General features: G+C 45.2%; 1 protein-coding gene across 2 annotated transcripts in view; it reads right to left on the reverse strand.

The window, feature by feature from the left end:
* Positions 1–18,078, reverse strand: part of CCDC181 (coiled-coil domain containing 181) — a 307,289-nt gene that overhangs the window by 155,270 nt on the left and 133,941 nt on the right. The gene's annotated exons all lie outside the window — the stretch shown is intronic.

Genomic DNA, 18,078 nt, shown 5'->3' on the forward strand with positions numbered 1-18,078 from the left:
GGAAATGGTTGTAGGGTGAAGGGAGAAATGGATCACTACAATATTACAAAAATATAGATCAGGCAGCAATAAAGACAGAAAAGATAATGTTGAGGAAGAGTATAATTAGAAGTTGTTTGAAAACAATAACACAACAACATAAATAAAACAGGTGTCCGTGAATTGAATAAATGCAAAACGGAAAAGAAATGTATTTATGCAGCTTCTAGAACAGCCTAATGCTGATATTATTCTAATGCACGTGGCACACTTAACTTAAACTAGCCCAGGTATATGAAAATCTAAAACTAGCCCAGGTGCTGGGCTAATTATCCATGGATCTCAGAAGTCAGATGCTCAATGCTACAGCAATGTTACTTTGGGTGGATAGGGAAAGGGAATGAGTGGATCTTGCAATAAGAAAAGTAGGGGTGAGAGAGGCCAGTGGCTGCTGATGTTTTTAAGTACAGTAACTTTTAAAATGAAAATCCAGGAACTAGACAATTTTGTCCTACCCCTGTGATAATTGGTGGCAAATGTAATGCAGCAGTAAAATAATTATATGGTAAATCACCAGGAAAAAGAAGAACCCGTAGGCGAAAATCACTCATGAGAGAAGCTTCAGGGGCGCCTTAAAGCAGGGCCCCCATGGGTGTGAGGCCACCGGATATAGGAGCCCCTCCGTTGGGGTGCCGGCCATAGGGTGCAGGGATGAACTGCACTCCTGCTTTCTACGATGCAGGCATGCATTCCGCTTGGAATGCATGCTTGCATTGTAAAGTATAAGAATGCGACCGAACACTGTCTGGTCGTATCGTACTAGCAGGGCTGTAACCGCCGACAGCAGGTTGGTCGGTTACAGCTCCTGGCTGATGTCGGACAGACTCAGGTCCGTCCGACATCGGAATAGGCCCCTCTGTGTGCCTCTGCCTGTTTGTTGATTGACTGTCTGTTTTTGGAGTGACAGGGGATGGGTATGCGCATTCACTGTAGACAGCTACTGGGGGGTGGAGGTGTGCCTGGCCTTTCCTGGATGACTTGAGGTGAGTGGAACAGACCTTAGCTGAATTTAGAGTAGTGGGAGATTTCCTTGCACCTGAACAGGGCCTGTCTCCCTTGCACAATGCTGTCTCCACCCCCTGTGGTCATACTCTGTGAGGACAGAAATTGTTTGGACTGGGCTCAGAGACCCACGCACAAAGAGAACAAAGACAAAATGGGGTATAAGTAGTTGACCTTAAGCCTCAGAACTTTAGATTACTTCTGGACTCAAAAGGAACTTTTGCCAAGGAGAAGAGCTGAAGAGCTGTGAGTAGGAGTACGGTCCTTTTGCTGTGTGCAATGTGGTGTTAGCCTGCAGTTGCTGTTTCTGCCAAGGCAAATACAAAGACTGGAACTTTGCTATGAACCAGCTTGAAGAAGATCTCCAATGGCCTGTGTGTGCTGGCCTCCTGTTCTGAAGTATCAGGGACATAAAAACTTCAGGCTCCTTTCCCCTGAACTCTGTTGCTGAAAGTTCTGACCTGCCAGAAGGTGCCTATTCCAGTTGTGGGCCTCTGGAGGTTGTGCGTGCTGCTGGGAGGTGGAAGAAAAGAAGACCTGAAGTAATTGACATAATGCTCTTCTTGCTGCTATTTGTCCAGGAAAGACATGGCTTGGCAGTTCGGGCTGGACTGTTCCCATGAGGCACAGGGTCAAGGCTGATTTGCATATGGCCATGTCTGAACTGGGGTAGTGTGGAGTGCAAAGAAACAATGGATTTAGGCCCAGATCTCTGTACTGGGGTGAACGTATGACATTGTTCTGCATTCTGTCCATCAACTGTTGTTTTTGCATTCGTCACCCCGAGTGGGATGGGTATGCTCAGACTTGAGTCTCATGCTCTCCACACCACTGGAGTCAAGCTATCCTGGCTGAAGATGGCTGACAGCCAGAAACAGGTCCTAGGATCCTTGATTCTGGTCCAGGAAAGACATGGCTTGGCAGTTCAGGCTGGACTGTTCCCATGAGGCACAGGGTCAAGGCTGATTTGCATATGGCCATGTCTGAACTGGGGTGGTGTGGAGTGCAAAATAACGATGGATTTAGGCCCAGATATCTGTACTGGGGTGAATATATGACATTTTTCTACATTCTGTCCATCAACTGCTGTTATGGCATTTGTCACCCCGAGTGGGATGGGTATGCTCAGACGTGAGTTACCATGCTCGCCACACCACTGGAGTCAAGCTATCCTGGCTGAAGACGGGTGATAGCCAGAAACCGGTCCTAGGATGCTTGATTCCGGTCCAGGAAAGACATGGCTTGGCAGTTCGGGCTGGACTGTTCCCATGAGGCACAGGGTCAAGGCTGATTTGCATATGGCCATGTCTGAACTGGGCTGGTGTGGAGTGCAAAAAAAACGATGGTTTTAGGCCCAGATCTCTGTACTGGGGTGAATGTATGACATTGTTTTGCATTCTGTCCATCAACTGTTGTTTTTGCATTTGTCACCCAGAGTGGGATGGGTATGCTCAGACGTGAGTCCCATGCTCTCCACACCACTGGAGTCAAGCTATCCTGGCTGAAGACGGCTGATAGCCAGAAACCGGTCCTAGGATGCTTGATTCCGGTCCAGGAAAGACATGGCTTGGCAGTTCCGGCTGGACTGTTCCCATGTTCATCACGACCCCCTTTTCTGAATCGTTTTTGGCCACTATAGGTGTGGCAGGGTATACTCAGACATGAGTCCCTTTCTCAGTGCACCATCAGGATTCAAGCAAGCCGGGCCGAAGACGGCTGAAATGCCAGAAACCGGTCCCCGGTAGCTTGTCTCCTTTCTGGTGAAGAATTGGCTTGGTAGTTTAGTCTGCCCTGTTCCCATGATGCACTGGGCCAGGGACAGACTGATTTGCATATAGCCAGGTTCTGAGCTGGGATGGTGCAGTGAGATAAATAACGGTGATGGATCAAGCCCTGATCTTTGGACTGGGTAAGAGTGGTCTGCTTAATTCAGACACTCTGTTTATCACCACCCCCTTTTCTGAATCGTTTTTGGCCACTATAGGTGTGGCAGGGTATACTCAGACATGAGTCCCTTTCTCACTGCACCATCAGGATTCAAGCAAGCCGGGCCGAAGACGGCTGAAATGCCAGAAACCGGTCCCCGGTAGCTTGTCTCCGTTCTGGTGAAGAATTGGCTTGGTAGTTTAGTCTGCCCTGTTCCCATGATGCACTGGGCCAGGGGCAGACTGATTTGCATATAGCCAGGTTCTGAGCTGGGATGGTGCAGTGAGATAAATAACGGTGATGGATCAAGCCCTGATCTTTGGACTGGGTAAGAGTGGTCTGCTTAATTCAGACACTCTGTTCATCACCACCCCTTTTTCTGAATTGTTTTTGGCCACTATAGGTGTGGCAGGGTATACTCAGACATGAGTCCCTTTCTCACTGCACCATCAGGATTCAAGCAAGTCGGGCCGAAGACGGCTGAAATGCCAGAAACCGGTCCCCGGTAGCTTGTCTCCTTTCTGGTGAAGAATTGGCTTGGTAGTTTAGTCTGCCCTGTTCCCATGATGCACTGGGCCAGGGACAGACTGATTTGCATATAGCCAGGTTCTGAGCTGGGATGGTACAGTGAGATAAATAACGGTGATGGATCAAGCCCTGATCTTTGGACTGGGTAAGAGTGGTCTGCTTAATTCAGACACTCTGTTCATCACTACCCCCTTTTCTGAACTGTTCCCATGAGGCACAGGGTCAAGGCTGATTTGCATATGGCCATGTCTGAACTGGGGTGGTGTGGAGTGCAAAAAAACGATGGATTTAGGCCCAGATCTCTGTACTAGGGTGAATGTATGACATTGTTCTGCATTCTGTCCATCAACTGCTGTTTTTGCATTTTTCCAGCGAAAAGAATCACCACGCATCGCTGTGTGCTGCAGAACCGACGCACCGCCTGTCGCAGCTGCAAGAACCGATGCATCGGGGGTTCGTGGCTGAAGAAACTGACGCAGGGCCAATTGATGCTGCTGTATCAATCGCTGACGCATCCTGGATTTCCACTCACCTCACCTGTGCGGCAAGTTTTCCCAGCGCATCACCCGCGGACCAGATTTGTCTTGGATTTGATGCACCACTTCCCCCTACGGACCAGATTCGACACATCACTTCTCCTGCATGCAGCAGAACTGTCGCATTGCCTCCCCAAGGTCTCAGGAACTGACAAATCTCTTTGTTTCATAACGCTTCCCTTCGCTGCAGCTGTTTGGTCTTTCGAATTTTAATGCATCTACAGGTACTTTGTCTAGAATCACACATCCATAGTTTTCTATGGGCCCAGTTACTAGAAACCCTCTGAAAAGTCATATTATCATTACATGTATGTTGGATTTTTGTCGTTTTTGTCTTATTAAGTTTAGATAAAGATACTTTATCTTTCTAAACTGGTGTGGTGTCTATTTGTTATGTTTTTTACTGTATCACAGTGTGTTTTGAGTACAAATACTTTACACATTGACTTTGGGATAAATCTGTCTGCTCGTGCCAATCTACCCAGGGGGAGAGCAGGGGTTATCTTAAGTGTGTATCCCCCCCATACCCTTACTAGAAGCAAGGGTCCAAATTTGGACAAAGGTACCTACCTCTGCCAACTAGAGACCCCCATTCCTAACAATATAAAAAATATGGAACAAGCTTGCATTGCAGTATGATGTAACTTAATTAAAAAACTGATTTTAAATAGCTTTTGAAGATGATAACAAGGTTGGTAGATTCTTGGTTAGAGAGTACATTTTTAATCAAATACATCACATTAAAGTCATTGAAAACAGTACCACATTAACCTAGCCCAATAAAATAGACCCATTTTCTTGGAAGTGTACAAAGATTTATTTAGAGAAAGACTAAATCCATTAGCCCAAGAAAGAAATTAAATCCTTAATAAACCAGAATAGACAGACTATAAAAGGAATAGAACTGACCTCTAGCCAGCAATGAATTTAGAGCGGTCATATGATTGCTTCCAATCACAAAGGCACCCACGGAAGATGTCCTTCCAATCAAGATTAACAAAATACACGCAAATACTCTCATTCAACATTAAAACATTTTTTATGAGATATGCAAAGGCCATACCCCATCCCAATCCTTCAAATAAGGTAAACAGATTATATTTAAGAAACCTAGAAAAGATCCTAAGGAGTTTATGTCAGCCAATTACTCTGTTAGTGCAGTTTATATATTTTCATGAAAATATTTGCGATTAGAATGGCTAGAAGGATGTATGTATGTATGTATGTATGTATAGGCATTTATATAGCGCACTACTTACCCGGAGGGTCCCAAGGCGCTTCGACCGCTGCAAAACCCTTCCTGGCTTCCCTGAGAGATGGTCCCTTAATGGGCATCTCCAGGGTGAGACCAGGCATCCCCGGCGGTCTGGTGGGGCCGTTAGTGAAGATGAGGCAAGCTAATGCCCAGAGTTGCCGAGTGTGATCGCTGATCAGAGTGGGCACCGAGGCGAGAGAATTATCGAGTCCGCTGACCCTGGTCCAGAAACCTGCCGCGCCGGGAATCGAACCCTGGTCCCGGGCCGTCCTCTGCTCTCGGGTCTGCCGCCTCTATTAGTCAGCTCAGCCCACTCCTCCTAACCAAACAAGTTTATCTCAGGCAGTATTTTAGCCTTCGATGTGCCATATAGTTGGGTAACAATTGACAGTGCTGAGACCGAATCAATACCAATGGATATGTGGTTCCTAGATACAGAAGAGGCAGTTGACATGGTAAACTGGTCTTTTTTACAGCATGTACTTGAATCGACGGGCTTTCGGTATTAGTTCATTAACCTTCTTGTCGCTCTGTACCAGGGATCTCAGTTAGATTCAATAATAGATGGAGCTTCTAAAGGGTAAGGTTGAAAAGGGGACCAGACAGGGTTGTCCTTTATCAGTGCTACTATTTGTAGAACAAGTATCAAATTCTATCACCAGAGAAAAAAGAAAAGAGCCAGTCCCAATGTGTCCACACAGCAATTAGGATGTTTCTATATGCAGATGATTCAATCATGTTTTTCTCCCAGAACAAGGTTATCTAGAAAATATGTTTAGGGCCATGACACATTTGTTCAGACTATCATGAAAAAAATAAAGTTAAAACCAAACAAGGAATATTTTTAAGCTTCTCTAAATAGGATCTACTGACGGAGATTAAAAAGAAGCTATAAGTAATTTAGGGGGTCACTGTAAACGGACAAGTATTTGCCATGTATAAATTCAACCAATTGACTTTATTGAGGGGGGACTTATTTCTTTCTGAAACCTGTGCCGGAAGGGAGATCATTCGAGACATCGCCATCGCCAGCGCTTCCATCTGTCTATCCTCGCAGACCTTCCACCCGTCTCCCGCCGCCCCGACGTCTCTATTAACAACCAGAGCGGGGCCCGCAGAGTGGAGCGTGGTGAGGGGCGGACTACATAGTCCATGAGCCCTTGAGGTCTGCGTCACCGCGAGAGCGCCAGGAGGCGCTGAAAAGCAGCACCAGCCCCATTGAGCGGGGGACTTATTTCTTTCTGAAACCTGTGCCGGAAGGGAGATCATTCGAGACATCGCCATCGCCAGTGCTTCCATCTGTCTATCCTCGCAGACCTTCCGCCCGTCTCCCGCCGCCCCGCCGTCTCTATTAACAACCAGAGCGGGGGCCGCAGAGTGGAGCGTGGCGGACTACATAGTCCATGAGCCCTTGAGGTCTGCGTCACCGCGAGAGCGCCAGGAGGCGCTGAAAAGCAGCACCGGCCCCGTCTTGCGGGACGCCGGGCGAAGCACGGGCCAAGGGCGGGCCCGTCTTAGCCCGTTCTAGACCGAGCTGGGCTGGGCTGGGCTGGGCCGCCCCCCTTGGCTCTACTACCTGACCTGGCCTGCAAGCTTCCTACTTAAGGTACTTTTGACTTGCTCCTTAAATTCAGTCACCTGCATCCCACATTTCCTGTGTTAAGTAATTTGGTTTATCATCATGACCAGGGGGTCCAGAAGCAGGACAGCGATGAAAACTGCCCAGATCACTGGTCCACTTGACCAATTTATCTCCAGAACTAATGAGGCCATTGATCTAAGCATTTCCCTGTTGGAGCGAAGGGTGTCACAAGACCTGGCAATTGCTAGGAGGTCTTCCATGGGCCTCTTAGCTTCAGCGCTATCCCCATGCCAACTAACTTCGTCCATCCCGGTCCTATTGCAACCAAACGTCCCAGTAGAAGTTCACTCCATCCCGAAAACAGTTGATTTGTCAGCTACCAATCTCACTTCTGATTTCGATTCCACGGGGAATCTCGAGAAAACCCCAGACCTTCAGCTATTTCTAACTCAAGACCTAGTCCTCGAGAATCAACTTAAGGGGGTAAAGGAGGGCGCAGTCCCTAAACAGGGAAAAGATAAAAAGAAGGGCAACCCGAAAAACCCCCAAGTTATAACTACAAACAAGAAGGGGCCAACTGCTCCTCTATTGCAGGGCGCTCCAAGTGATTCCAATACTCCACGTATTAACTTATTGGAACCTACATTAAACTTAATGACAACGGGTAAAGAGGGGGGTACTTGTAGCTCATGTAGCGCTAATTCCCAGCTTTTAGTGAGTTTTGGGGAATTATTAAAGCACCTCTTGCAACCCCTAGAACGGAGCTTAATGTTGATAGAAAAACAACTTGCAATACTTTCCCAGAAGCCACCGACTCAGCACAGATTGGGTCAAGCAAACCCTGGGTTGGGTATAACGAATCCCCCTAGTACAGGAACTCAAGGGGTCCATTCGGACTGTGAAGCTAAGACCTCTAAGACGACAAAAGCCCAACCTAACCAAACCAAGTCCAAAAAGCCAGAAACGCCTTCCTCAACTACTCTTGGGAGCGGGACTTTGGCTGAGACTTTGGCTACTATTTCATCTCAGCCTATCCTTTCCCAGCCCACCCCCACTCAGTCTATCCCTAACAAGGGATCTCCCCAGCCACCGAATAAAAGGCCCATTCTTCCACTAATGTCCCAGCACCCACCATCGAATCGACCAGATGAGGGAAAGAGGGGTTTCAGGCCCAAACGCCCTGTTCATTTACCACCAGAAGTGTTCCCCTACACTGTCATCCTTACGGGGGTCCCTGAACTGCATATAAGCAAAGAGGAACCGTCTTGGTCCCTTCGGAACAAGGCTTAGCATAAATAGGCCCCTACAACCACCCCACACAAGTCGAATCTCAGCGGCGTGTAGAGTCTCGTGGATTGGGGCTGAACCCAAAAGCATACAGGGAGACTGCATCATAGTAACCTGCGATGACCCAGACATCGTGGATTATATCTGCTCTTGGCCTGCTTTGGCCAAGAAAGGGGGGATCGATGCTTATCGTCTCTCCTTCTTCTACCCACATGAGCCACCAGAGCCCGATAGCTCCAAACTGGGTGCAACCATCCGAGCGCCAGAACCCGATAGCTCCAAATTGGGTGCAACCACCTGAACGCCAGTACCCGATAGTCCCACATTGGGTGCAACCATCTGAGCGCCCTTGGAACTACGCGGGTCCCTGGTATACACAGAGGAACAGGAGTAGTGAGTGGGAACATCGGCCGTGGTATCCTAGCAGTGATCATCACATAATGGGGGGTTGGCGAGGCAATCCCGTCAGTAATAGATATGATTGCCTGGAAATGGTCGATTGACCGTCGGCCACTCTATATAGCAGAAACCCGTTCCAGGGGGTTCTAGGGCCAGACGTGAAGTCAGGGAGTGCCTTAGTTACTCACTATGAAACTTCTATAGCTCCAAATTTACTTAACGAAACTAATACTAATACACAGATAGCGGGTACTCACAACCCAGGTAGGATATCTGAAATTGAAGAAGATACACTAGTGGTTCAACAGGAGTCACTGGTAGTGTCCACAGGTATCAAGAAGGGTGCCCCTGATACAATGCCTGCCCATCATCGAGAAAGTGATACCATAACCGTAACTGTAGCTGCGGGGTACACAATAATTACTTGGAATATAGCCGGTATCTCAGGTAAATTGAATACCCCGTTTTGGAAGGAGTTTATTGGGGCTGGCCATGACATTATATGTCTCCAAGAAACGTGGTGTCAAGAACCCATTTATATAGAAGGCTACTCATCCCACTGTATAAATGCCTCCAATGCTTCATCAGGTAGAGCTAAGGGTGGCTTATTGCTATTAATTTCCAACAAATTGATTGATTTTAAAACCAAAAGATACTCCATTGTTGGAACACATAGTCAGGTGCTACGGATGGAATCCAGCAAAGGTAAAGACCTAATTCTTGTAAACTTTTACAATAACAATTTTGATGCTTCTAGGGGAAACATTTTATTCCCCCTGGAAAGCGAGCTCAAAAGGGTATTGGCTTCTTCACGCAAAATGGCAGTCATCTTTTGGGCTGGTGACTTTAATATCCAGCCATGCCCTTTAGCAATGGGTAACCCTTGTGGTTTTAGAAAAGAGATGGGTAATAGCGGCGTGGCAGACAGTGTGGATTTTTACATTTTCCACACTGTAACTATGGCACGATATTAAAAAACCTGCTAGTCAAATTCGACCTAGATCTGCTTAGTTGTAACAAAAATAAGCTCAACCTTACTTGTCCTACATTCACAGGTAGGAACGCTAACACCAATATAGACCACATTTTGATGTCCAATAACAGTGATTATACTAATCTGTGGGTTAGGGAAGAAACCCTTAGCGATCATAATAGTATCTCTTTGACTCTATTGGGTTGGGGAACAAGGTCATCCAATAAGGAAATCTGCTCCACGGACATAGCCGCCACGAGACTGAACGGCCCAAGGATTAAATGGGCCGGAATTGATCCAGTGAAAAAACACAAGGAGGTAGTAGAAAAATGCAGAAATTAGATCACTTACTGTCTTGGAGACGTCACCCATTCTGCAACCCTGCTCTCAAGCTTCATTAGGATAAATTCAACTATTGAAGGAATATTCACAAAGAAACAGCCCAAAACTAGAACAGTCAGGTTGGGTTGGTTCGACAAGCATTGTACCTTGTCCCTACGCGAACTAAAAAAGGCACTAAGTAATAAACCACACAACAATACTAACTTTAAATCATTGCGTGCTAATTACAAGGTGGCTCTTTCCAATAGGAAAAAGGTCCTGCAAGATGAAGCGTGGCATAACTTAAACTTAGCAGCGGAAACACAAAACAGCAAACTCTACTGGGAGACTATTAACAGCCCCTTTTTAAATACAGATGGCATCCCGGAACTAACATCTTATGTATCCTGCAACGCATGGATAGAACATTACACTAATATTTTTAATCCTGAGGGGAAGTCCTTAGAAACTCCGGCCCATGAGGCTTCTGTTTGGTTGCCCTTACCACTGGGAATTAGCCTGGATGAGGTTTACCAAGGTCTGTCCAACAGTAAAGGAGGAAAGGCTCCGAGCCCAGACGGAGTACCCATAGACCTACTCAAAACCGAAATGAATCTGTGGGCGCCCATTCTAGTGAGGGTTTTCAATGCAGCAGCAGAGGGCTGCTTTCCACCATCTTGGGGCCAGTCGGTCATCATACCACTTTTCAAGAAAGGCAGTAAATCGGAGGCGTGTAATTATCGTCCCATTTCATTGCTGGATGCATCAGTCAAGGTAATGAGCCGAATCATGCTGAAGAGACTGGAAACTTGGGCAGATGAAAAGCATATTTTAACCAAGGTTCAATACGGTTTCAGGAAAGGCATGGGGACACTTGAACAGTGCGTCAATTTAGATCTTTTAATCAACAAATGCACGGAAGTCAAAAAAGGTAGCTTGTTTCTTTGTTTCGCGGACTTGAGTAGCGCGTTTGACTTGGTTGACCACTCTATATTATGGCAGGTTCTGATAGAGTCGGGAGCACCAAAGGAGATTGTACATTTCTTGGCCAGGCTTTATGAGAGACTGTCATGCAAAGTGCGCTATGGTTCCCTAGGCGAATATACCTCTTTCTTTAAAGTCTCAAGAGGCATTCGCCAGGGCTGTGTACTGGCCCCTCTTTTATTTTCCCTTTTTATCAACCAAATTGATTCCATTCTGTGCCAGATTCCCGCAGATGCACCATTGATAGGAGGGAAACCGGTCCCAATTTTATTGTATGCGGATGACGCTGTGTTATTGTCCCGCACACAGATTGGTTTACAGCGCCTTATCGACAGATTCATGTTGTTTATTGAAAGTAGGAGACTTCTGGTAAAAAAATCTAAAACCTTTGTAATGTCCTGTGGGATGAAAGCTAAGAAAGCAAATTCCAGCTTCTTTATAGAAAAGGCTAAGATGACTCAAGTTAAAACCTTTTGCTATTTAGGAATTACCTATGGAAGCACTGGGACATGGCAACCTGAATTTGACAACATCAGTTTAAAAATGACGAGGTCCACCAACAGTATTTTTAAATTTTCATCTAAACTTGGGGTGAGGAGCATTAAAGATATGATGAACATTTACAATGTAAGATGTGTCACATCAGCGCTGTACTGTGCGGGGGTGTGGGGACATTGTGTTGGTCCAACTGTGCAGAGAGACGAAAACAAGTTCCTCAGAAAGCTGCTGTGTGTACCACCCTCAACATCAGTTGAACTGATTCATGAAGAAGTCGGAATCGAATATATCTCGGATTTAGCAGCACTACGTCCCCTGCTGCTATGGCGTTCAATCTGGGCTAAGACCGAAACACAATTTACCCAGGAGATAATCCTTGACTGTCTCAGGCTGGACCATTCCTCCCGTATCATGTGGCTTAAGTACATACACCACTGGTTTCATCTCTTATTTCAGTTTGACATATTTCTTGACCCCAAATCTGTTGTTTCTATCCCCAAAAATGATATAAAACAAAGGTTTTTAAACTATAAGAAGGAGTGCCGTGAAAGGGTGTCCGGAACGTTACAAACTGTGACGTTCTACCGGGATTGCAATCTAACTACCGGTTTCCAACCTTATCTTTCTGGCGTTACTCGTAATTCTCACCGGTTCGTTTTAACACGCTTAAGGTTGGGAATCGTACACCATCTTGTTGCATTCCCTGTAATGAAAATCAGATCCGATACCGTATGCCCTTGTGATAACATTTCACGACAAAGTTGCTGTCACTTTTTACTGTTTTGCAAATTTTATTATTATTTTAGGGTAATATATCTAAAACCCGTCTTTTTAAAAAACAATGTTCGTTCTGTGAAAAATGCATTACAGCTACAATGCTCCTTAAAGGATCTGGATATCTGTTATTTCGTAGCGTCATATATACTAAAATGTACAGCTGCCAGGAAAGCCATAGTCATTTGATATATTTGACTGCATTTTGGTTTAACTGTGGCTTCCTGTCTGTATATTTGTCCGTATATTTGTATGTATCATAAATGAACTTAGTTTCTTTAGGCAACAGACTGTGTATCGTCCAAATCCTGATTTTACTGGTCAAATTATGCTTTTGGAAAATTACATATTATGTCTATGATGGTTTTAGATAGTTTTTAGATTTAGTGACCTTGATGAAATTTTAGAAATTCATGTTACATATGTAAATTTGTTTTGCTTGCATGATTTGTTTTACAAATCGAATAAAGCTTTTGAATTGACTTTATTGAGGAAAATTGCAAAATAATTCCATACATGGTGGCACATTTCACTAACCTTTTTAAGACAAATTAGCTTGGTAAAAATGTTTACTTCGCCCAGGTGTTTATTTCTAGTCTAATAATTTCTTTTCAGACTTCCTTTGACAAGCTTGATTGCGTAATTGTTACTTTTAAATCGACCAATAAAACACTTCGTATTTCCCGAACCAAATTTTGTTATGCACCATCCAATGGATTTTGGCCCACAACAGAAATCAAACTTCTTTGTTTAGCAGTGAAAGCTAATTTCTTGGTACAATTGTAACCCCAACTTCTGAAAATCTGTATTTTCAAATCTTACGGGTTATATGATGGGCAAACAAAACACCTTGTGAAATGCTGCTAAATGTCACAGGCCAATTAAAAAAAGTATAATATTTAAGTTGCTTTTAGAATATTGCAAAGTATATAATCTATTGTCAAAAAAGTTGAAATCAGTTAATGAAAAAAGATTGTATTCCATTACGGGAAAATTTGCAGCTGCCCTCAGACCGAACATGTATCCATCCTGAATAGTTTATAAACGGCTCTGGGAGGCTAATCAAATGGTCCAACAGGTTTCTCTGAGATCAAAAATACGAAACTAGATTCTGCAGAGTGTTCTTCACACTCCTGCAGACAAGAGGTTATTTCATAATGTACAAAACATTTTGATGCAGTGTTTCAACGTCCACCTGATCGTGGCTGCAAAGGATAAATATACTGAAAATTATTAGCAACCAGACTACCAGACCATACAAACATTCATCTAAAATGATCACAGAACATAGATGCCGAACTACACCAAGAGAATGGTAAGATCTGAATATCACCGTGCACTACTTCCCAGTCAACTCCAGCCTGCAATGAATTCAGTACTTCTAGTTATATCAATTATATTATGCACCCAAGAGACTACATAACATTACATTTCAGGATTAATGATCGAAGATGTTTACCTACCAAAATTAGTAGGTGTAAAAATTCTGAGGCTGGAGTTAGGGCTTTGGTCAGAGAACAACCAAGTGGAAACTCAAGATATTTTTTTAAGTTGTTTATAAAATTAGATGTAAAGTCATTCTCAATAGACTGCCTGATGGGTTTATGTGGTTGTACACACACATTAGTGATGAATTTATGGCAAAAGCCCACATCTTTATATACAAGAAATTATCTACGTTGTGATTGCCAACTAGTGCTGGCAGGGCAATAATTAGTTATAAATAAGAAGGCTTTCAGATAGAATTAAATAATGGAATTTTATTTTATGCTTGACTTACAGTGCATGAAAGTAGGAGGCTTGCAAGGAAGAAAGTGGGCTAAATAGATTATCTAGTAGGTGGGGCAAGCACAAACATGACATGTCATTTGTTGTCCTTATCTTTGGATGTTTTACTCCATCATTAAAGTGGAGAATGCACACGGTTCTTCGGCTCAGCTGTTTTTAAAAGGCTGCACACTAACTTGATCACTGTCTGGGTGTGTGTCACTCACTGTGATTCAAAGGAAACCGCATTCAAAGCCATTACTTAAGGAGACAGGTTTCAGTCTTTATTCACCTGGTTTGATCATTTATTTGCATTATGGACTGAAAACATGGCAATGTCCATAACATTGTTCATTAATGAAGTAGAAACTATGATTGTTTTAAAATGCTGCTTATGCAATGACTTGATCATACGATTAAAGTATGTTAAATATTAATATTTGTGTTGCTATTAAAATGTTTTATGATTTTATCATTCCGAAACAGTAAAATAATTTGGTTATAATTTTATTTTGCTAAAGTGGCGACAATATCTGAATGAAAATTAATATTACTACCAATGCTGTTGGAAATAAGGAGAATAGCATAGCCCGAAATAATCTTATCAGTGAGAAAAAACGTATATAAAAGTTTTGCTGACAGAACCTTCAGGTCTCTAACTTTTCTAGCAGATGTAATGAAAAAGAGATAAATCATTTTCAAAATCAATCGACACAAGAAAGAAAAAGCAGAGGCCCAAGCAGAGGCCCTCATCCTGAAAACGTGAAGGAATCGAAGTCCAACAAATATACAATCACAACCATTGATAGAAGTGTATTTTGTAGGTCTTTCACAAACCAGGGAAGAATAGGTACATGGAAAAAGGACCCTTGATCCAGGGTACTTAAAAAAGTAGCAGCAAAGTATCCTTTCATGCTCCCCACAGTGAACTAATTTTGAGCTATATAAAGGAAAAGCTGTAGAAACATAATCCTGACCCAGGAGCGCCCGAATGAAGCTGTATACATACACTGAAGCCCGTTTTAACTGTCACATCTTCAATTGCACGCTCTGCTCACCTTACCTCACCTTACCCCCCTGCAACCTCATAGATGGGCATCTACCTTATCTCTTGAAAACATCATTTGAGATCCTCCTCCTGAGTGGAGGGGTTTTAGCCTCTACCGTGACTAGGTCTCACAGTTCGAGGATGTTCCCAATGAAGAAGCATGCCACTTCTGGTAGGTGAGGTAAACAGCACACACTTATCTATTATAACATAGCATTCCCTCCTGCACTTTTCCCACGACCCTTTAATAAATGGCCGGAAGGGGGATGCATCCCAATTTCAGAATTATTTCATGGAGGGGATATTTTAACATTTGATTATTGTTGTCACAATTTTAACGTATCCCCCTCCAAGAGGTTTCACTGCATCCAGTTAAAACATTGAGTACTACAACACTACATAACACTTAGCGCTAACAGGGAGTTACTCCCTATCGAACGCTTTGTCCGAGGCGCAGGTGCATCTCCTTCCTCTCTGCGCTCTTGCTCCCTGCCAAGCGCACTCCTGTCCCCGTCATGTATCCTTTTTGGAATCTACACTGGGTATTGCTACTGAGGATAAACAATGGCTCATGCTGTGCAGGGACATATACAAGTATAATCACTCTATGATAATAAGGAAGGAACATTATAAGATCCTCTATGATTGGTATCTCTACCCTGAGAAACTACACAAGATATTTCCAAACACGTCGGATACATTCTGGAGGGGATGTGGGATGATGGGAGACTTTCACCATGTCTGGTGGGACTGCCCCTCCATTCAATCTTACTGGAAAGAGAATCTGGCGCAGATAAGGGAGATATCAGGCTACGCAATCCCTGACAACCGGGAGTGTGTCCTGTTGAGTCTCTGAGACCCCTGTATGTCCCAGCTGTGACGTAACAGCTGTGACTGTAAGGGAGTCCTGAAGTGCACCTCCCAGTAGGGGAGCCTGGTGTTACACCCCTGCTGTGACAGGGCTGTGTGCTATGGTCCCGGTCACGTGATAGTCTTATAATAAAAAGGACTACCGCAGACATGACGTCAGGAGACGCGTGTATGCGGTAGCCATCACAAGCACAAAACCAGGCTCTGAGTATTTCTTGCAATTGGGCTCCACGTGTCGACCCCTGGGTACATCCATACCTGTACTGAGAGTCCAGTGGCGACATCACATTTGGCGACGAGGATGGGCATGTCCCCCTGTGTTACGGTGCTGGGGGTGGCCACATGCAGCGTATTAGCCTGCGGTGCTTTAGTCCCCTGAGGTCAGGCTGACAGAGCCCGACGGTGATCAAATCCGCAACGTATCAGGTCAGGAGCCTCCCCTTGCGGGAGCAGGTGCTGCGCTCCGCACGCTTCATCGGTTTGTGGATCGGTTTGTCTCCTTTGCAGCCTGCACACATGTGGCGCTGCGGCCAGGACATCCTGCTGCGCTGGGAGATGCAGCGAGAGTGGTATCAGCATACAGTGACCTGGCAGCAAGATCATTTGGCCCACACCACGCTACCAGAAGCTCTGCTGTCCCTGCAAGTGCTGCCAGTGAGCACTCAGTTTAAGGCAAAGTCTCCTAGCAGTCACATCCACCTGGCAGTAGTGTTATAGGCCACAGCACTCCCAGTGTCCAGTAGAGCAGCGCCCTGTACCCGCTGACTCACATTTCTACAGGAGTTGCACCCTGTTACAGAGCGGAGGAGTGCTTCTAGTCCACAAGAAGGTACACTTGTGGTAGTGCACAGCGTCACTGCAAAACATGGCCCTGCCGAGTCTCACCATGTCTACCATCCTGCCAATTGAACCGTTTGTGGTGGAAGGATCCCCATCTACCCAGGCCTCCAGATGGAAGGAGTGGGTTAAGCACCTCAGCATATACTTTGAGGCCACGAAAGTGCACAAAGACCAGAAGAGGGCCATGTTACTTCACCTAGGAGGGAAGGACATTCATCGCATCCAAAGACGCTTGCAGAGGCGACACCCAAGACTTACAACACCCTAATTAATGCGCTCATAGGCCACTTTGAACCTATGGTCAACCAGGATTATGAAGGCTTGATCTTCCGTCAGGCTAGACAGCTACCTGACGAATCGCTCAACACGTTCCATGCCCGACTCAAGAACTTAACTTCCACGTGTGGTTTTAGAGATGAGACGGAAGAGATCAGGGGGCAAATTATTCAAGGTTGTGCCTCGGCGAAGCTTCGCTAACGGATCCTGGAAGAGTCAGGCAAACCACTTTTACAAAGCAGCTGACTGTCCAGCGAAGGGTAAGAAATGCACTGACTGCGGCCGTTTTAATCATTTTAAAAAGGTATGCCGCTCAAACAGTACAGAAAACCCAAGCCAATGGTTAACTTGGTACCCGAAGGAGGCGGTGAATCAAGTGACATGGATGAGGATGAAGAGTAAGAAAAAGCGGTACACAAGGTGCACATGATTGGAGCAGCGTCGAGCCGAAGCAGGAGGCTGCCCCAATGCCGCATTCAGGTAGGAGCACAAGATGTCACAGCTGTCGTGGACACAGGTGCCACCATCAACATAATAGCGGCTGCTCTATACAAATCCATGCACCTGACACCCAAGCTACAGCCCACAAAAATAACCGTCTTTGCTTATGAGCAGGCTTCGCTTAGGAGCAGGACAAGCCACTGGAGATGAGAGGGAACTTCAAGACCACGACGACCCATTAGAACAGGTCGGTCACTACCATGGTGTACGTCACGAAGGATGGACAAGGCATGCTTTTGGGATGTTGAGCAGCGGAGGACCTAGGTATAGTGTCTTTCGCATTCGGAATTCACCAAAAGTCAGTCCAACACATACTCACCGAGTTCGCATCGGTCTTAGAAGGGATCGGAAAGTATCGAGGAAAGGAGATACACCTCCACATCGACCACACAGTTCAACAGGTAGCCGATGAGTGTCTTTCCATCTGCGCCCATTAGTGGAATAGGAAGTCCTGAAGCTGGAGCAAGCTGGCATAACCGAAAAGGTGTCCGGCCCCACGCCCTGGGTCTCCCCAATAGTCGTTGCCTGAAAACCGAAGCAACCTGGAGCCGTTAGAATATGTATCGACATGAGATTGCCAAATGCAGCCATCAAAAGAGAACGACACATCACCCCGACCATTGATGATTTGATCGGAGAAATGAAGGGGGCGTGCTGGTTTTCAAAGCTCGA

The sequence above is a fragment of the Lissotriton vulgaris genome, chromosome 8 (assembly GCF_964263255.1).
Source record: "Lissotriton vulgaris chromosome 8, aLisVul1.2, whole genome shotgun sequence".
Taxonomy (NCBI): Eukaryota; Metazoa; Chordata; class Amphibia; order Caudata; family Salamandridae; genus Lissotriton; species Lissotriton vulgaris.